General features: G+C 44.4%; 1 protein-coding gene across 1 annotated transcript in view; it reads right to left on the bottom strand.

Moving 5' to 3' along the window:
- Nucleotides 1–21,616, bottom strand: part of gpr158 (G protein-coupled receptor 158) — a 636,863-nt gene that overhangs the window by 156,775 nt on the left and 458,472 nt on the right.

Here is a 21,616-nt window from a genome sequence, read left to right as displayed (position 1 = left end):
TTGATAACTTGTGCATTACAACTACCTTTGAGTACTTTAGCTATGTTTTGTATTTCTTCAAGATCTTTTTTAGCTATAATCACTCTCTCACATTTTCCTTGTATGTCTTTACCTACATCGCCAGGAACTTTACGAATATTGTCAGTTACTTTGTTGAAAACCTGCAAGTTATTGACTAATGTTTCACCACATTTCTCAAGGGAAGTGATAGCTTGTGGGAAGTTTGCAAAATTGGAAGCAATAAAAACAAGACCGTGGTGGAGGGACTTTTTCTGCATGATATCACTGTCGACCCTGACTGCAGCAGATTCTTCTTCTTCAAAACAGTTGACGATTTCTTTTATCTTTTCAAAATTTGCAGCATAGTAGAGTACAGCAGAGAACCATGTACCCCACTTAGTCAAAACGGGCTGATGAGGTAGCGGAATCTCGGGTGCCATTTCCTTGAACAACTGCACACCTGACAGTGCTTTGAGGAAGATTTTCTTCACATTGGAAACTAAGCGATCGACATTTGGACACAAGCTACGTGTGTGCTTGGCAATTCTATGAAGTCCTTGAGCTAAGCATGTCAAATGCATCAATTTGGGGAATAAAACTTTAAGTCACAAACAGAAGAACATTCTCGTGTTTTATACCTTCTGGCCAAAGTACAGCAAGTGAAGATGTAAACAACTGAGCAATAGTTGAGCTGTTTGACTTCTCCAATACTTCCGATGCCAACAAATACTCCTTTGGTAGTTGACCTGCCTCCAGTGTACCGATGACTACATTGGCAACATATCTCCCACATCACCGATTGTCTCGTCTATTGAGATCCATATTTTGATGCATGTAACTCCATCTCTAATTTTCTGCACAACAATGTTGAAGTTGCTGTCAACATAATTTTTCTGTAATGATTACTCGATTGGTGTATGTTCCTCTGAGTATTTCTCTAAAAAACCTCTAAGAGATTTGTTTTCCAATTTCCACATTCCAGCATCAATGAATGCCTTGCACAGATCATTTGAAAACTCAGATTTACGATCGGAGCCAGCAATAAATATAGTGAGGAGACATGCTTGGGTAATTCGCTTGGGTAGTGCACACCCCAGCGGTATCAACATTGACTTCTCTAATTTTAGATAGCCCTTGCCTTCCCCCTCCTCTCCCTCCCCCTTCTCAGCTCCCCTTCTATTCCTACTGTCTCCACCTCTTCCTTTCTTTTTACTGCCCCCAACATCACTCTGAAGAAGGGTCGCGACCCGAAATGTCACCTATTCCTTCTTCCATAGATGCTGCCTCACCCGCTGAGTTTCTCCAGCATTTTTTGTCTACCTTCAATTTTTCCAGCATCTCCAGTTCTTTCTTAAATAGATCTTGGAGAAGATTGAACCAGTGGGCAGTGGCACGAACGAATGAATGACCGACGGTGGCACCCCCAGTTTCGCCCCGGTGGTGGAAGTTTTCTTGTAAGTTATACTATGTTAACACGTTAATAATAACATCAATAATTAGAAAACGTCATTGTAATCATGGTACAACAAGAGAAAATAGCACGACCTGGAGACAAAACGGCAAAAAAAGGCTGATTTAGGCACTCGATTGTGAAAAAGGCATTATCCTGGTGAAATCATCAAAATAGGCATGAAAAGGCACATGTTATTTATGGCAAAATCCTGACTACTAATGATGTACAGGTTTGTCAGCTAATTGGCTTGGCATAATTGTAAATTGTTCCTTGTGTGTGTAGGACAGCGTTAGTGTGCGGGGGTCATTGGTCAGATTCGTCTCGGTGGGCCGAAGGGCCTGTTTACGTGCTGTATCTCTAAACTAAAAATGCCGCATGACCTGCTAAGTTCTTCCAGCAGTTTATTTTATGCTGATAGATCTCCCAGATTTGATCATGTATATCCCATTATTTTAGAAGAGTTGATTTCAGTGACAAAGGTTAGTTTAAGTGTTCCAAAGGTCTAGTTTTGAGTTTCTAGAACTTCCAAGATTTTGGTACGATTCCTGTAGGTGGGATGGTCGCATTCATGGTCTTGCTAGTCAATAAATGACAGAAGATGGATTCCTGTGGGATACCACTAATTACAAGCTTTTAATCTCAAAAACAATGCTCTAACATCACCCTCGCCTTTTCATCACCAAGCCAATCTTGATATTTGGCATTTTAATCAGTAGAAATAATGATTTTCAATTTGACTTGTCCAACATTTTGTTTATTAAACTGTTAAATCTTTTTATTGTCTTCTATGTCTCCGCAGAATCGGTGCCAGGATCTATTGCATCCATGTAGAAACAAAAACTGCAGATGCTAGTTAATACACAAAAGGACAAAATGCTGGAGGAAAGGGCCTGTCCCACTTACGTGTTCTTGGCACGCTAATTACGTGACCTAATGGTCGCGTTGAGGCGCGACGGTCCTGCGAAGGCTGCGCGCGACTTCATTCGACCGCACAGCCATCTGGAACGCGTGACGTCATTTGAAGATGGACGCAAAATGCTGGAGTAACTCAGCAGGACCGGCAGCATCTATGGAGAGAAGGAATGGGTGACGTTTCGTGTCGAGACTCTTCTTCAGTCTGAAAGAATGGTCTTGAACCGAAACGTCATCCATTCCTTTTCTCCAGAGATGCTGCCTGTCCCGCTGAGTTACTCCTGCATTTTGTGTATATCTTCAATTTTCTTGGCCCTGCTATGGGAGTAGAAGTGGGGGCGGATCCGGACCACAACGGCCGTGAGCCCCAGGCCGAGCTCGGCGATCATTTGCCTGCTTCTGCTGCTGTTGGAGGTGAGACGTTGCGTCGTGCCAGGGTCTTGGGCCTGTCCCACTTTGGCCATCAGTTCCGCGACAGGCCATTGGCGCGTGAAGATTTCGTTAGCTCCGGAGCCCCGCGCGCTGTCGCGCACAACTACATACCCCTCCGCGCTTCCCAGTGGGACCGGCCCCATGCGACCACACAATGCCCGTGTGCCTCAACGCGACCACGAAGTCGCATAATTTGCGTGCCAAGGACACGTAAGTGGGACAGGCCCTTAACTCAGCAGGGCAGGCAGCATCACTGGAAAACATTGATAGGTGACATTTCGATTCTTCACCTTTCTTCAGAATGAATGTATGGGGGAGGGGAGAAGAAAGCTGGAAAAAGTAAGAGGCAAGAAAATGTGGCTGGTAAAAGGTTGACACAGGCAAGGTTTTTTTACAGGAAGATGGTTGGAACAAAGGCCAGAAATAACAACAGGTATGAGAGATTTGAAGAGTTGCGGATTGTGAATCCAAGAGGAGGAAAGTAGCAGGACTTTGAGGACGGGGGGGAGACGGGGGGGGGGGGGGGGAGGGGGGTCGGAGTGGTTAAATTGGTGAGAATCCAGGTGGAGCACAAGAGGAGGAAGGCACGGGGTGGGTGGACGTAGTAGGGGGGGGGCGCAGTGGGGGGGGGCGCAGTGGGGGGGGGGAGGTTGGGGGGGGGGCGAAGTGGGGGGTGGGGGCGTTGGTGGGGGGGTTAGTTCGAGGTTACCTAGAAAAGTATTCAATGTACATACCGTTGGATTGTAAGCTACCCAAGTGATGTTGTTCCTCCAATTTGTATGTGGCCTTACTCTGGCAATGGAGTGGCCCCAGGACAGAAAAATTAGTGTGGGAATGGGAAGGGGTTAAAATGGTTAGCAACTGAGAGATCCAGGAGGCCTTGGTGGACTGAGAACATCTATCCTGGTAAATCTGCACTGGAGTGCCTAAAATTGGCCTGAACACTCCACCTGTGGATTAACCAAGGTTTTATTACTACTTGTTAATGCTTGTCTTCTGTGTCTGCGTTTTTTTTTAACTGAAAACAGTATTACAGTCTGAAGAAGGGTCCCAACCTGAAACATCGTCTATCCATTCCCTCCACAAGTGCTGCCTGACTCAATGAGTTACTTCACTACTTTGTGTTTTGATCAAGATTCCAGTATGCACATTTCCTTGTGCCTTTAGTATTACTCTTGTTTTATGGTTTATTTACCTTCATACACACTCACAGAAAACTGTGGTTGTGAATCACCCAGAGAGTTGTGAGTCTGTGGAATTCTCTGCCACTGAAGGCAGTTGAGGCCAATTCTCTGGAGGTTTTCAAGAGAGAGCTAGATTCAGGTCTTAGGGCTAACGGAATCAAGGGATATGGGGAAAAAGCAGGAACGGGGTACGGTGCTGGCTCGAAGGGCTGAATAGCCTACTACTGCACCTATTTTTCTATATTTCTATGTAGACTTTAAACTTCAACAAGCTATGCTCATCAACATCCTTCCGGAGTTTTACAATGAACCCTTCAGGAAAGTGAAAAAAAAATAAATAGAAAGGCGTCCTAATAAACATTGTGTATTTTCATTGAGTATGATTTGGTTTAGTTTAGTTTAGTTTAAAGATACAGCGTGGAAACTGGCCCTTCGGCCCACCAAGTCCGTGCCGACCAGCGATCCCCGCACATCAACACTACCCTACACACACCAGCGACAATTTTACATTTATACAATTATACTACGTAAATTAACCTACAAACCTGTACGTCTTTGGAATGTGGGAGGAAACCAAAAATCTCGCTATTGGATTCACTATTTATTTCTTGCAAACAGTTCTCACAGAGTAGAGTGGAAGCAAGTCTACAAATGGTTTGGTCATCATTCACCTCAATAAACCCATACGATAGAAATAATTATTCACAACTTCCACTTTTATTTAGGCACATACATGCCATAAGAAGAAACTCTCTCTACTTCTACAACAGTAAATTGTGATACAGTTGCATAATCCACTCCTAATCATCTCCAATCCAATTTGTACATTGTGACTCATTATTTACAAGGTCTATTTCCTTGGGGACACTAAACAACTGTTCACTATTTATCTCTGCAGTATCAGGAAGGCAGCTTTTCTTCATATTTGTCTCAATGCAGTGAACATCTTTCTTGTTTGTTTCTATTAAGTAAATAAATGTTTCCTTATTATCCATCTGCTCCATTCACAGATCATTATATTCTCCAGATGAACTGCTGAGGAGTCTGGAAAATCCGAATGCTGTGCTCGTCATTTGAGCAGAGCAATTATTTCATCATCCTATCTTCCCTGTGGAACCAATAACAACCTTGATTGAATGGCTGGTTCAGTTTGCTTCATTTTATTCTGGCATCATCTTCCCCTAATCTCCGAGATACAACACAACGTTATACATTTATAATCGGCTGATTTTCCCTCCTTTGAATGTTTTATTAATATTCTTATGAAAGTTAAATTCTAAATAAAAATTCATTATGTCCACCCAAAATTGGCACATAAAGATTGTGTTCTTTATTTTAGTTTAGTTTGGAGATGCAGCGTGGAAACAGGTCCTTGGTCCACCGAGTCTGCGCCGACCAGCGATCCCTATACACTAACACTATCCTAATCAATCAATCAATCAATCAATCAACCTTTATTGTCATCTTGCAAAGCAACAGTTGTACAGTGCAAAATGAGAAGACGTTTCCCAGGGAATACCGGAGCATCGCACATGAAACTTAAAACATTTCACACATAATAACAGTAAAAACAATCCAGTCCCTGATGAAACAGTATAAATAGTTAAAAGCAGGTAAAACAGCAACATTAAAATACGGTAAAAACAATAATTAAAATGTCCAGGGCAGATGATTTGAGTGGCCAGTGCCAGAGTTATTAAAATGTCAGTGCAAAGCAGCAGAATCAGGTGACTGAGTACAGAGTGACTGTTTAGCAGCCTCACAGCCTGTGGCAGGAAGCTGTTTAGCAGTCTGGTAGTCCGGGCTTTGATGCTACGGTATCTCTTGCCTGATGGCAGGAGATCCAGGTGTGTGTGGAGGGGGTGCAGTTTGTCCTTAGCTATTCTCAGAGCGTTTTTCAGACAGCGGCTGTTAGGTATGTGATAATTAGCATATGTAATTAGTGTCTTGTGATGTCTTGTGCAAGTACGCATGTGCAAGGGGAGACTCAAGGTGGCATCCTGCAGTAAAGAAGCTTGTAAGATCACTCCCGTGTCCGAGCCTTTATTCAAGTGTTCAAAGCATCCGAATACACAACAATTGGCGACGAGGATAAAAGAACGAAGATAAGAACAAGGCCAACAAGAAGAATCGAAAACAAGTTTAAAAATAGAAGTAGTATTTGGAAACATAGTGGAACAGCACCAAGCCAAATGGTTTTGAATTGGCGCCAAAAAGAAAAAAAGGTAGTAACGGGAAGCAATAGCTCAGGGAAGAGCTAGGAAAACAAGCAGGGGCAGTAAGGGTCACCAAGCACGGTGTCAGCTTACCTGGAATGTATCCAGGGCTGTGCAGCCCACAGCCAAGCCCAAGCAGCAGCCACAGACGTCAGGTGAGGACCTAGTACCGTGAAGGCCACGGACAGGTCTGGAAAAGCCACCGACAAAAGAGGACCGTGTAGCCCACGGCCAGCCCCAGTAGAAGCCACAGACGTCGGGTGGGGGCCTCGTACCATGTAGGCCACGGACAGGTCCAGAGTGCCACGACAGAGGCTGAGTCTTCAGCCCAACCGGGAACAGTCAGCCCGGTGGGGGAAGAAATTAAAGAAAGCCCGGTCGGGAGCAGAAAAGCGGACAGGCCCGCGAGTGAAGCGGAGAAGAGCCGTGAAAGCCCGGTCGCAAGGGACGGCCGAGAGTGGAGAAAGCTGAGAAAGCCTACCACAAGTGATGCACAGTCCCGAAGCTTGGAGCAGCGGGGACCAGCAGCAGAAATAAGCAGCAACAGCTAGCCCGGGAAGCCCGCAAAAGCCAGCCTGGGAGGCCAGCCGGTGGAGTCAGTGAGAGCCAGCAGAGGCAACAGCAACAGCTGAGCCAGCAGCAGCATCGGAGGTCCGGAGTGGCCAGCAGTGTTTAAGAGTAACAGTGAAGCCCCGGGGGGGGGAGCCAGCTAAAGCAGCAGTGGAGGTCGAGAATGCACCAGAGTCCACAGCAAAGATACTAGAGTATCTTTGGTCCACAGGCCGCAAGCTGGAGCAGTGAAATCCTTCACAATAAAACTGTAATGCATTGTCACAGTAAAAACAGGACTGTTGGATGTGTAATGCATTGGACTGTTATCAATAATTTAAGTAAATCTATGTGCATAGGAAGAATATGTTTAAAATGTTCTAGTTGCTATTAACAGGAAATGTGGGTTAATAGTATAAATCTATTATTATAGATTAAGTAAGAGACAGTGATTGTTGCTAAAGCTAATGAATACAGAACTGTGTTATCCAGGGCAGAAGCCAGTGTTTTAGCTGTACAGGAGATATGTGTTTTCTTGTCTTGAGGTAATCAGTGTTTTGTCTGTACAGGAGCACCAGAATAGGGCACCTGGATAGCAACAGGTAGCATGGCTATTCAATGGATAGGAAAGTGGCCCCAGTTAGATTCTGGGTGTAATTATGATAAATGGACTGAAGTCTTGGAGGCTTCGTTCATTTCTAATGATATCACTACAGAGGAGAAGAAGAGAGCATGGTTCATATTAGGCTTAGGAAGAGAGAATTATCACACCTTCCGTACATTACTACTGCCAGCAGCGCCCATGGATAAAACGTATGAGGAGTGTAAGGAGGTATTAATGGCTCATTTCTCGCCAAAACCTCCAAGGGCATCCAGAGGCAAGGAGCCTGAACTAAAGAAGGCAGGGAGTCCCTCAAAGGACAAAGGTCAAGTGCAAGAGGACCAAGGTCAAGTGCAAAAGGACCAAGGTCAAATGAAAAAGGACAACGGTCAAGTGCAAAGGGACCAAGGTCAAGTGCAAAAGGACAGAAGTGCAAAATGACAAAGGTCAAGTGCAAAAGGACAAAGGTCAAGTGCAAAATGACAAAGGTCAAGTGCAAAAGGACAAAGGTCAAGTGTAAAAGGACAAAGGTCAAGTGCAAAAGGACAAATGTCAAGTGCAAAAGGACCAAGGTCAAGTGCAAAAGGACACGTCAAGTGCAAAATGCCACAAGTCAAGTGCCAAGTGACAAAGGTCAAGTGCAGAAGGAAAAGGCCAAAGGGAAAAGGCAAAGGAAAAGGAGTCAAAGGCAAAGGGAAATTACCATCCAAAGAGCAACCCTAGCTATTCAAGCTGCATTCAGGGGTATGAAGGTACGGAGAGAGATCCGGAACAAACAGAAGGCAGCAACGGTAATACAAGCAGCATTTAGAATGCATAGAGTATACCGTCAATACAAGGCAATGAGAAGGGCAGCTATAATAGTGCAAACCCATTATAGGGCGCACCTTCAAATGGTAAGTGATCGCAAAACTTACATGTAGGTACGCAGCAGTGTTGCACTGCTTCAGGCAGCCTACCGAGGAATGCTTGTTCGAAAGCTATTGCGGGGCATGCATAAATCTGCCAAGGTCATACAGACTTATTATCAGATGCATAAACAGCGTCAGAATTTTAAGAAACTACGCTGGTCTGCCATTGCAGTACAGCAACGATACAGAGCATGCCAGATAAGAGATGTCCAAGTGAGACAGTATAATAGTTTGAGAAAAGCAGTGGTGTGTATTCAGGCCTTATACCGCGGGATCAAAGCCAGAGTATTGGTAGAGAAAATCAAGGCAGCACGCCATATTAAGTCATTCATAAGAATGTGCATTATAAGAAAGCATTTCTTGATGCAAAAGGCAGCTGTAGTCACTCTGCAAGCAGCATACCGTGGTTACCGATTAAGGGTACGGTACAGAGCTATGCGTCAAACAGTCATTTCGATCCAGAGATGGTACAAAGCATGTAAAATAGGGCATTCTCAGTTTGTGCAATATCAGTCAATGAGGGATGCAACTATTACCATTCTGACTGCCTACAAGAGTATGGTGGTTAGGCAGTGGGTTAAGCAAAAGAGAGCTTCTGTAAAAGGTCAGTCAGTACTCCGTAGGAGTTGGTATCGGAAAGACTTAAAAAGACAAATAAAGGCACAACAGAAAAGGCTGAAACGATACAAAAGGCTTAAACGATATAGGAAAGACTTCCTCAAACGGAAAGATACAACAATTGTAGTGCAGTCTCACTACCATGCTTATAAAGTAAGAAAACTAAACAGAGCACAAATCAAAGCCAGTGTTGTAGTGAAAAGACAATATAGATCTTACTTGATGAAGAACCAGAGATGTGACTTAAGTGGACAAGTAGATGAACTGCAGAAAAATCTTAAACTATACAAAAGGCTTAAACGATATAGGAAAGCCAGTGTTGTTTACAAAGACAATATAGATCCTACTTCTTGATAAAGAACCAGAAAGGTGACTTAAGAAGACGAGTAGATGAACAACAGAAAAGGCTTGAACGATGCAAGGAAAGGTTGAATAAATGTGTGACAATGAGTAGAAAGCTGCTAATAGAAAAGTCTAAAGAAGAGAGGCTTGTCGGTCAAGACAAAAGTATGCAGGACCGATTACAATTAGGACAATTCAGTATAGTCCAGCATGGAGCCTCCTTCACTGAGCAATGGACAAAGGGTTATGCATTGCAGAATCTCATGAAACAACAAGAGCAGATAAATAATCAGAGAAGGGAAACTGAACAGCAGAGGAAGCTGCTAGAAAATGGAAACTTGCAGCCATGGGTCAGATCCCACCTACAAAGAGGAAAACAAAACAAATACATGAACCAGAAAATGATAACTCATAAAGCAAGGGTTAATGTATTTATAATACCAGTGTATTATTCAATGATGGGTAGGAAAAGAGCATATACCGTACAGGTGAAATGGACTTAAAAGGGGAGGAGTGCGGTGTATGTAATAGAAATGGTATTACCTGCCTCCAAGTTAAAGGGGGAGGAGTGTTAAGTATATAATAGAAATAGTGTTACCTGCCTCCAAGTTAAAGGGGGAGGAGTGTTATGTATGTAATAGAAATGAAATTATCTGCCTCCAAGTTAAAGGGGGAGGAGTGTTAGGTATGTGATAATTAGCATATGTAATTAGTGTCTTGTGATGTCTTGTGCAAGTACGCATGTGCAAGGGGAGACTCAAGGTGGCGTCCTGCAGTAAAGAAGCTTGTAAGATCACTCCCGTGTCCGAGCCTTTATTCAAGTGTTCAAAGCATCCGAATACACAACAGCGGCTCTGGAACAGTTCTTGTACCGAGGGTAGGGAGACGCCAATGATCCTCTCTGCTCCCCTCACTACCCTCTGCAGAGCCTTCCTGTCTGAGCAGTTACAGTTGGAGTACCACGTGTTCATGCAGTACGTGAGTACAGATTCCACCGTGCCCCTGTAAAAAGTCCTGAGGATGTTGGTGGGGAGTGAGGCCTGTTTGAGTTTCCTTAGGAAGTGCAGTCGCTGATGGGCCCGTTTGACAATCCCAGTGTTGTTCCTGGACCAGGTGAGACTGTCTGTAATTTGTACTCCGAGGAACTTTATGTTCTCCACTCTCTCCACCGTGGTGCCACTGATGTTGAGGGGTGTGTGTTTTGGCTGCAACCTCCTGAAGTCGACAATCATCTCCTTTCTTTTGTCGACATTTAATACACACACAAAGGACAATTTACAATTATGCTGATGCCAATTAGCTTTCAACCCTGTGCTTCTTCGGTGTGTGGGAGGAAACCGGAGATCCCGGAGAAAACTCACACAGGTCACGGGGAGAACATAAAAACTCCGTACAGCCAGTATCCGCAGTCAGGATTGAACTCGGGTCTCTGGCGCTGTAAAGGGTTTTTCGCATGCTCGTGGGACAGGCCCTTTAGGAAGCAACTCCACCACTGTGCCACCGTGCCGCCCCTAAACCAATTTGTATTGGTAAATAAACTGCAGTTATCTTGTGCTATTAATCAAAGACATATCACTCCAGTGATTGGTTCCTTGGTGCACAAACAAGAGTTACACCATAGATTTCCACTGATTGAATCCACATACTCATCGTTATGTACCATGTGCCCATTTAACATACATTTCAAAGACTCATTGGTTTCAAATCCATTCCAAAACTCTGCTGATTCTTCCTTGCAATACACTGTAGTCGCATTTCAGCTATCTGTAAGGAGAGGCAACAAACCATTCTCCACGATAATTTGCAACACCATTGTACTGCAAGGCTTCATCCTCAGCCCTTTACTATACTCCCTTTACACTCATGACTGTGTGGCCAAATTCAGCTCTAACTCCACTTACAAGTTTGAAGACGACACCACCGTAGTGGACTTAGAAACATAGAAACATAGAAATTAGGTGCAGGAGTAGGCCATTCGGCCCTTCGAGCCTGCACCGCCATTCAATATGATCATGGCTGATCATCCAACTCAGTATCCCGTACCTGCCTTCTCTCCATACCCTCTGATCCCCTTAGCCACAAGGGCCACATCTAACTCCCTCTTAAATATAGCCAATGAACTGGCCTCGACTACCCTCTGTGGCAGGGAGTTCCAGAGATTCACCACTCTCTGTGTGAAAAAAGTTCTTCTCATCTCGGTTTTAAAGGATTTCCCCCTTATCCTTAAGCTGTGACCCCTTGTCCTGGACTTCCCCAACATCGGGAGCAATCTTCCTGCATCTAGCCTGTCCAACCCCTTAAGAATTTTGTAAGTTTCTATAAGATCCCCTCTCAATCTCCTAAATTCTAGAGAGTATAAACCAAGTCTATCCAGTCTTTCTTCATAAGACAGTCCTGACATCCCAGGAATCAGTCTGGTGAACCTTCTCTGCACTCCCTCTATGGCAATAATGTCCTTCCTCAGATTTGGAGACCAAAACTGTACGCAATACTCCAGGTGTGGTCTCACCAAGACCCTGTACAACTGCAGTAGAACCTCCCTGCTCCTATACTCAAATCCTTTTGCTATGAAAGCTAACATACCATTCGCTTTCTTCACTGCCTGTTTAAGACTTGATCTTAAACAATGATAAATCAGAGCAAAGGAATGAGATGGAGAATATGGCAACATAGTATCAACACAACAACCTCTCCCTCAATGTCAGCAAAACAAAGGAACTGGCCATCGACTTCAGGACACAGGGTAGAGTGCGGTCCCCATCAATGATGATGAAGTGGAGGTTTGTGCGGTATTGTTATTGATCTGTACCAAGATACAGTGAAAAACTCTGTCAAGTTCCTAATTGGAAATATCATCAACAATTCCACCTAGTCCTTCCACATTTATGACACGGCCAAGGAAGCACACCAGCACCTACACTTCGTCAGAAGACGAAGGAAATTTGGTACGAATCCAATGCCTCCTACCAATTTCCACAGATGCATTATGGAAGGAATTCTATCAGGATGCATTGCCATTTAATCTGGCAACTGCTCTGCCAGAGACTGCAAGAAACTGCAAAGCATTTCCCACTTTACAAACCGGACGGCCCCAGTCACTCCATCTATATTTTTACATCTTCTACCCTCTCCTATTGGGCGGTCAATGTAAAAACTTAAAACCACATATCATCAGATTCAAGAATAGCTTCTTCCCCACTGTTCCTGGGCTGCATATATCAGAAGATCTTTCCTGGACCCAGCACACTGATGCAATTGTAAAGAAGGCACACCTGCGACTCTACTTCCTGTGAAGATTACGGAGATTCGGTATGTCGAAGAGGATTCTCCTAAACCTCTACAGGTGCACGGTAGAGAGCATTCTGACTGGTTGCATCGTGGCCTGGTTTGGCAACTTGAACGTCCAGGAGCGAAAAAGACTACACAAAGTTGTGACCACTGCCCAGTCCATCTTTGACTTCCCCACCATCGAAGGGATCTATCGTAGTCGCTGCCTCAAAAAGGCAGCCAGCATCATCAAGGACCCACACCATCCTGGCCACACACTCATCTCACCACTGCCATCAGGAAAAAGGTACAGGAGCCTGAAGACTGTAACGTCCAGGTTCAGGAACAGCTGCTTCCCCACAGCCATCATGCTATTAAACACAACGAATAAGCTATGATCTCTGAACTGCAAAAGACTATATTATTATTTGTTATTTGCACTATATTTGTTATTTATTTAACTTTTTCTTTTTTCCCCGTTATATACAATGTTTACATATTCACATACTCTTTTGTGCTGCAGCAAGTAAGAATTTCATTGTCCCGTTCGGGACATATGACAATAAAACACTCTTCACCCCTGACTCTTATCAGACTTTTGAATGGACATTTCATAGGTTAAGAATGTATTCCCAATCTTTACATCTACCTTATGGCAGCCCTTGCACTTCTTTTTACTTACACTTTATCTGCAGCTATAACACTGTAGTCTGCACGCTATTTATTTTCTTTTTGCACTCAAGTGTTGTATGATTGTACTCGTGTCTGGAATGATCTGCCTGGATAGCATGCAAAGCAAAGTTTTTCACTGTGTCTCGGTACACGTGACAATGAACCAATAGCAATACCACAGAAAGAGGCAATTTGTCTCAATTCAGGTAATGCTTCTGTTCACTTTGAGCCACCCTCCACATTTCCTTTTTGAACTCTATCACAAAGCTTCATTTGTTTTTTTTCTCCTTCATTGGCTTGTCCATCCTTGCTGTAAATAAATGCTCACTGTAAACATGTCTATACTCCCCCCTCCGGAAATGAGTCTGTCATAGAGCACTGAAGCAAGCCCTTTAGCCCACATATCGACAATTTTTCATTGATCCTTGTGGTCGTGAGTTTCATATTCTTGTGAAGTTTCTTTGTCCTCAATTTTTTTTCTCCTCTATCAAACTTTGCATTTTAAAAGATCCTTATTACATTACACCGCACAATTTCCCTCTTCAAGAGAAGTTGGCCCCAGTCAAATCACTGTTTTCTGATAGATACTAACCAACATCTCTGGCTTAATCAGTGGAAATCTGTTTTGCACCCTCTCCAATGCCTCCACATATTTTCTACCATATGGCAAGCAGATGCTCCAGCTAAGGATTAACTAAGGTGTAGCCTCAGATCACTACTTTTCAACTCTGTCTCTCCAGAAAAGATTCAGAGCCATAGAACACAGAAGCACCACGTTTGGCTCACCCATTTTCCAGAACTTGGTGGTTCAAATACTTTTCTAGATACTTGTTAACTGTTGTCGGTCTCTGCCTCCACTGCCCAATTAGCCAGTGCTTCCTTGCCTTTAACTACCCTCTGAAGGAAGCAATTCTTCCTCTGGTCACCTCAAAACCTTCTGGTACTTATCTGAAAAATGTTTGTAGTTATCTATCAAACTTTCTTTGAGCAGCATAGTGGTGCAGCTGTTAGAGCTGCTCCCTCTCAGTGGCAGAGACCTAGGTTCGATCCTACTTTTTATGCCAATCTAAGACCCTTGGCATCTGGTGGAGGCTGAACCAGAATGTGATCATATTTGGCCCAGAGTTGAGTTTCTGACCACATATTTGCACCATTGCCGACAATAGTATCTCACTTCCATTACATATCCCATTTCCATCACTTCCTGTGGTCATCTCTTATTTTTTTTAAAGCCTCATCCACACCTCTACTACACTAGGACATGACTAAATCGATTCACCCATAGCCACCCTCTCTTGTTCTAATCTTCATCAATTTACGGTCATTCAAAATGTTGCAAAATTGTCCATAACACAAAGGTAGTGTTCACCTATCAGCCATGTATTTGCTGTTCCCGCCATGCTTAGTTTTTAAATTCTTCTTATCCCTCCCTCTATGGCTTCCCCACTCTGCATTCTGTAGTCATATTCAGCCCTATTACTTTCTGGATTAGGGCCAATTCTAGCTTCATGGGTTTCTTGAATTTAAATATTCCATCTATGGCAAACGTCCAGCTGCCAAAGGTCCAAGTTCTCAAACTCCATTCCTCATGTGGCATCATGTTAAATTTTGTCCCAATGCACAGAAGTCAAATGCCATTGACTGTTTTACTATATTAAAGATACTTGTGTCTGCTTTATCTCCACTTTCTGTCTTGAAGCCGACTCTGCATCCATTATTCTATCTGAGCCCTGACATTTCATGTTCTGGTATTGTCCATTAATCTATTCCTTGGCACCCAATCAAAAGTCTTTTTGTAGGAGCAAGACTTCCTCTTTTGAAATCCAAGCAGGTTATTTATCACTATATTTCTGGTTTCTTTTCAATTTGGATACTTTTCAATTTTTTCCGTGAGTGGGAAAAAAGTGCAGCGGAGGTTTAGCAAAATGATTCCTACAAAAAAGGTTGTTTAGGTAGGTACTATACCAATAATTAAAATACATTTGAACAGGTATAGCCATATAACCATATAACAATTACAGCACGGAAACAGGCCATCTCGGCCCTACAAGTCCGTGCCGAACACTTATTTTCCCCTAGTCCCATCTACCTGCACTCAGACCATAACCCTCCATTCCTTTCCCATCCAGGTACATGGATAAGAATGTTTTTTTAGAGAAATATGGGCCAAAAGCAGGCAGGTGGAACTCGTGTAGATGTGGCATCTTGGTCGGAATGGGCAAGTTGGGCCGAGGGGCCTGTTTCCTTGCTGCATGATTCTACGATTCCAATAGAACTGTGGCCGCTAGTCCTATAATGCTCACCCATTGATACTTACATTGAGCATAGAACAGTACAGCACAGGAACAGGCCCTTTGGCCCACAATGTTTGTGCCGAAAGTTACGCCAAATTAAACTGATCTTATCTCCCTATACATGATCCATATTCCTCTATTCCCTGCACTTCCATGTGCTAATCTAAAAGTCTATTAAATGCCACTATCGTATTTGCCTCCATCACCACCCCTGGCAATGTGTTCCAGACCCCCATTATGTGTAAAAAACATGCCCCACACATCCCCATTCTTCACTTTCGCAGCCCAATTCGAGGAACTTTGTAGGGCACTCCACATATTGCTGTGGAAACTAATGAACACACTTCATTAGTGATACAGTGCGGAAACAGGCCCACCGAATCCATGCCGATCAGCAATCCCCGCACATTAACACTTTCCTACACTTCGGATGCTGTTTGGAGGAGTTTGTACGTTCTCCCCATGACTGCGTGGGTTTTGTCCAAGATCTTCGGTTTCCTCCCACACTCCAAAGACGTACAGGTTTGTAGGTTAATTAGATTAGATTAGATTAGATTCCTTTATTGTCATTTAGACCTTTCGGTCTAAACAAAATTTTGTTGCCTGCAGTCATACACAATAATAAAAAACAACAAAACATACAATAAACACAAATTAACATCCACCACAGTGAGTTAACCAAGCACCTCCTCACTGTGATGGAGGCAAAAGTCTTAGTCTCTGTCTCTTCCCTCCTTGTTCTCCCTCTGCGCTGTGACATCCAGGCCGAAGATGCCTCCCTCCAGTCCAGCGGACCTCCGAAGTGATGTCGCCGCCGCCTCAGCTCCGATTCAGGCCGCTGCCGAAAGCCGGAACACCGTCTCCGCTCCGAGTCGGGCCGCTGCCGAAAGCTGGAACGCCACCTCAGCGAGTCGGGCCGCTGCCGAAAGCCGGAACACCGCCTCAGCTCCGAGTCGGGCCGCTGCCGAAATCTGGAACGCCACCTCAGCGAGTCGGGCCGCTGCCGAAAGCTGGAACGCCACCTCAGCGAGTCGGGCCGCTGCCGAAAGCTGGAACGCCACCTCAGCGAGTCAGGCCGCCACCGCCTCAGCTCTGAGTCGGGCCGCTGCCGAAAGCTGGAACGCCACCTCAGCGAGTCGGGCCGCCGCCGCCTCAGCTCCGAGTCCTGGCCTAGTATAAGTGTAAATTGTCCCTCGTGTGTGCAGGATAGTGTGCAGGTATCACTCGTCGACGTGGACTTGGGCCGAAGGGCCTGTTTCCGTGCTGTATCACTAAAGAAAACTAAACTTGACAATTTCTACCCTACTTAATCCATGAGCACTATAGCAGCCCCAGTCATGACTGGAATAGTTTAAATCCTGTACTAAGGTCCTTTACTATTAATCTTGCAGCAGTTTGTAATGTCCCATCATATTCTCTAATCTACTTCCTAATGACAATTTGAAGGCCTATAGTACAATCCCACAGGTGATCACACCTTTTTTTTTTGTAAGTTCCACCCATATAGACTCACTGGATGATCCTTCAGTGATATCAACTTGGACTACTGCTAAGATATTCTTCTCAATTAATAAAGCAATTTCCCCATCTCTTTTATCACCAGTTCTATCTCCCCTGAAGCATATGTCCTGGAACATAAGGCTGTCAATCCTGTCCCTCTCTTAGCCTAGTTTCTGCATTGGCTACAATGTTCCAGTTGCATATTCCAATCCATGCCGTGAGTTCATCTGCCCTACCTGTTAGCCTGTTGCATTGAAATAAATGCAATTTAATCCAACCTTCTTTCTTGGATCCCTGCCTTGCTCCTGCCTGTCTTGTCAACTGACCTTGCTTTCTTTACTTCAGTACTGACGTCCAACCTCCCATCTGCCTCACAACTGCATTGAATCAGGTCCCCGGCCAATCTAGTTGAAACCCTCCCCAATAGCATTTGCAAACATACCCACTAGGATATTGGTCCACCTCCAGTTCAAGTGTCACCTGTCCCAATCTCATAAAAACATAGAAAATAGGTGCAGGAGTAGGCCATTCGGCCCTTCGAGCCAGCCCTTCAGCCCACACCGACCAGAGATCACCTGTAAACTAGTTCTACCCTCCACACTGGGTACAATTTACAGAGGCCAATTAATCAACAAACCTGCGTGATTTAGGAATGTGGGAGGAAGCCGGAGCATCCAGAAAACACCCATATGGTCGCAGAGAGAACGTACAAACTCCGTATAGACAGCACCTGAGGTCAGGATCGAACCCGGGTCTCTGGCGCTGCGCCACTGTGCCCTCCTAATGGGTCACATTCACATTGCACATCTCCCCAATTCCCACTGTGTTAGTCCAGTAGCCAAGCACATTTTGACAACCACATTTGTACATAGTTCATTGCTGCCATGGCACCACCGTGGGGCATTACAGTCTGTGAAGAACAGGTAGCTGCAGGCAGTGGGAATTTGATATCAAAAAGTCATTTTCACTGTTTGCAAATGTCTCATAAATACAGAGTGAAATTATGAAAATCACTGCAAGTGAAAACCTCGCACAGACTAAGCTTTTAAGTGAAGCTAACTGTTCCCATTTCATTAAGCCATTTCACAAAAGGGAACCTGCTCTTCAACTCAACAACTTATGGATTGCCCTGGGTTCACCAGTGGATTCAGGCAAGGAGTATGTTGCTGAGAATTATCCATAGTATTCCTGCTAAGCCCCGAGCAGCAGTTCCTGATGTGATTTCTCTGTTTTTATATACTTGCCCACTATTTATAAACCTAATTAGTTTTTTAATTATCCATTATCAACTTGTCCTCCCAGCTTTAAAGATTTGTGCGTGCGACCTTCATGCTAGCATTGCTTCCTACCCTTTCCATAACCGCGCTGTTTACCAGGCCTGGGCCTTCCACATTATTGCACCAAAACTCACTGCCTCAATTTCCAAACTGAAATGCTTAGACTTCATAGAGAAGAATATATATTCTGTTTAACATAATGAATATGCAGGCACTGCAGTAGGTGCAAGAAAGTATTTCACGACTAATGGAATATTGGAAATGGTGTAGCATTGAGGAAAGGGAGAATAAATTGGATCTCTTTACAAATGAAAGGAAAGGACTAACTCAATGAAGAAAAAGTAAATCATCCATGAAGGTTATTACCTGAGAAATTAAATAGAGAACTGAGAAGGAAGTTCTTTACCTAGAAAGGGATGAGAAAGTAATTTCAATCGGGAAAGGTTTGTGTGAAGCAGAAGAGATGTGAAAGTCTGATTCTGTGCTTGATATTTGTGGAGGCATTTAGACAATAGACAATAGGTGCAGGAGTTGGCCATTCAGCCCTTCGCACCAGCACCGCCATTCAATGTGATCATGGCTGATCATCCATAATCAGTATCCCGTTCCTGTCTTTTCCCCATATCCACTGACTCTGCTATCTTTAAGAGCCCTATCTTGCTCTCTCTTGAAAGTATCCAGAGAACCTGCCTCCACCACCCTCTGAGGCAGAGAATTCCACACACTCTCAACTCTCTGTGTGAAAAAGTGTTTCCTCGTCTCCGTTCTAAATGGTTTACCCCTTATTCTCAAACTGTGGCCCCTGGTTCTGGATTCCCCAACATCGGTAACATGTTTCCTGCCCCTAGCGTGTCCAAACCCTTACTAATCTTATATGTTTCAATAAGATACCCTCTCATCCTTCTAAACTCCAGAGTGTACAAGCCCAGCCGCTCCATTCTCTCAGCATATGACAGTCCCGCCATCCCGGGAATTAACCTTGTAAATCTACGCTGCACACCCTCAATAGCAAGAATTTCCTTCCTCAAATTTGGAGACCACAACTTTGTCCTTCCTGAAGTTAGGGGAACAAAATTGCACACAATACTCCAGGTGTGGTCTCACTAGAGCCCTATACAACTGCAGAAGGAGCTCTTTGCTCCTATACTCAACTCCTCTTGTTATGAAGGTCAACATGCCATCCGCTTTCTTCACTGCCTGCTGTACCTGCATGCTTACTTTCATTGACTGATGAACAAGGACCCCCAGATCCCATTGTACTTCAATTTTTCCCAATTTGACCCCATTTAGACAATAATCTACCTTCCTGTTTTTGCTACCAATGTGGATAACCTCTCATTTATCCACATTAAACTGCATCTACCATGCATCTGCCCAGTCACCCAACCTGTCCAAGTCACTCTGCATTCTCATAGCATCCTTCTAACAGTTCACACTACCACCCAGCTTTGTGTCATCTGCAAATTTGCTAATGTTACTGAATCCCTTCTTCTAAATCATTGATGTACATTGAAAATAGCTGTATTCCCAGCACCGAGCCTTGCGGTACCCCACGGGTGTGTGTGTGTGTGTGAGGGGGGGGGGTTGTGGGGGAGGGGGGGTGTCGGGGAGGGGGAGGAGCGTGTTTGGGGGAGGGGGGTGAGTGGGGAAGGGGGGTTGTGTGGGAAGTGGGTGTGTGGGAAGTGGGTGTGTGGGAAGGGGGGGTGTGGGAGAGGGGTAGGGGGGTTGTGGGGGTAGGAGGGTTTCAAAGTTCTTCCATTTAATAATGACGGAGGCCACTGTGCTCTTCAGTACCTGCAACGCTGCAGAAATTACTTTATACCCTTCCCCAGATCTGTGCCTCGACATAATCCTGTCTCGGAGGTCTACGGACAATTCCTTCATCTTCATTGCTTGGTTTTTGCTCTGACATGCACGGACAACTGCGGGACCTTATATAGACAGGTGTGTGCCTTTCCAAATCATGTCCAATCAATTTAATTTACCACTGGTGGACTCCAATCAAGTTGTAGAGACATCTCAAGGATAATCAATGGAAACAGGATGAACCTAAGCCCAATTTTGAGTGTCATAGCAAAAGGTCTGAATGCTTATGTAAACGTGATATTTCAGTTATTTCTTTTTTATTAATTTGCAAACATTTCTAACAAAACGTGGAAAAAGTGAAGGGGTCTCACCCTGGCTGCTCCCTGTTCTCCCTTCTCCCATTGTGCAAAAGGCATAGAAGTGCGAAAACATAAACCGCCTGTTTCTTCCCAGCTGTTATCAGGCAACTGAATAATCCTACCACAACCAGCAAGCAGTGCTGACCTATCTACCTTATTGGTGACCCTTGGACTACCTTTGCTCAGACTTTAATGGCATTACCTTGCACTAAACATTATTCCCTTATCATGTATCTATACACTATAAATGGCTTGTCATGGTGGCAGGGCAGTCACGGTGACACAGCGATAGAGTTGCTGCCTTACATCAAAATGCAGCGCCAGAGATCCCGGTTAGATCGCCTGTACGGAGTTTGTACGTTCTCCCCGTGATCTGCGTGGCTTTTTCCGAGATCTTCGGTTTCCTCCCACACTCCAAAGACGTACAGGTTTGTAGGTTAATTGGATTGATTAATTGGCTTGATAAAAATGTAAACATTGTCCAAGTTGGCGATATGCAGAGTACTGCCCTGCCAACTATAACATTCAGAAGGTTCAGAAGGCTTGATTTAATCATGTATTGTCTTTCCACTGATTGGTTAAGGGGCTGTCCGACTTGGGCGACCTAATCCGCGAGTTCTGCCGAGTTTGCCCTCGGCTCATACTCGCAGCATGGTCGACACGAGGTCGTAGGAGGTCTTTGTAACTCTCCTTCATGCTCAAGAGTAGTCCCTGTGTACTCGAGGCCTCAGCTAGGTCGCGGCGTATTTTTCAACGTTGAAAAATGCCCGCGAGTAAAAAAAGGTCGCCATGAAAAAAAATCGATACTTTTTTTACTCGTAGGTTTAGTCGTAGTAGGTCAGCATGTTAGTCGTAGGTAATCGAGGGTAGTCGAAGGTAGTCGAAGATAGTCATAGATAGTCTTCGTCATAGTCGAAGGGAGGTCGAAGGAGATCGAAGGAGGTCGTCTTCACTCTCCACTCTTCGGTGTCCAATTTTCCCAAAGTTAGTCGTAGCTAGTCATAACTAGTCGAAGCTAGTCTTCAACATAGTCGAAGGAGGTCTTCTACAAAGACGAAGGAGGTCTTCAACATGACATTTTTTCAAACTCTCCTAAACTCTTCAAAACCCACCAATTAGGTCGCCCCTTTAGCCCCTTTAGCACGCAACAAAAACCTTTCACCCTACCTCGGTACACGTGGCAATAAACTAAACTGAACTGAACTGAATCCAGTATTCATTAA

Source organism: Amblyraja radiata, chromosome 2 (genome assembly GCF_010909765.2).
Source record: "Amblyraja radiata isolate CabotCenter1 chromosome 2, sAmbRad1.1.pri, whole genome shotgun sequence".
Classification (NCBI taxonomy): domain Eukaryota; kingdom Metazoa; phylum Chordata; class Chondrichthyes; order Rajiformes; family Rajidae; genus Amblyraja; species Amblyraja radiata.
The sequence above is the reverse complement of the archived record's forward strand: the minus strand, read 5'-3'. Positions and strand labels throughout refer to the sequence as shown.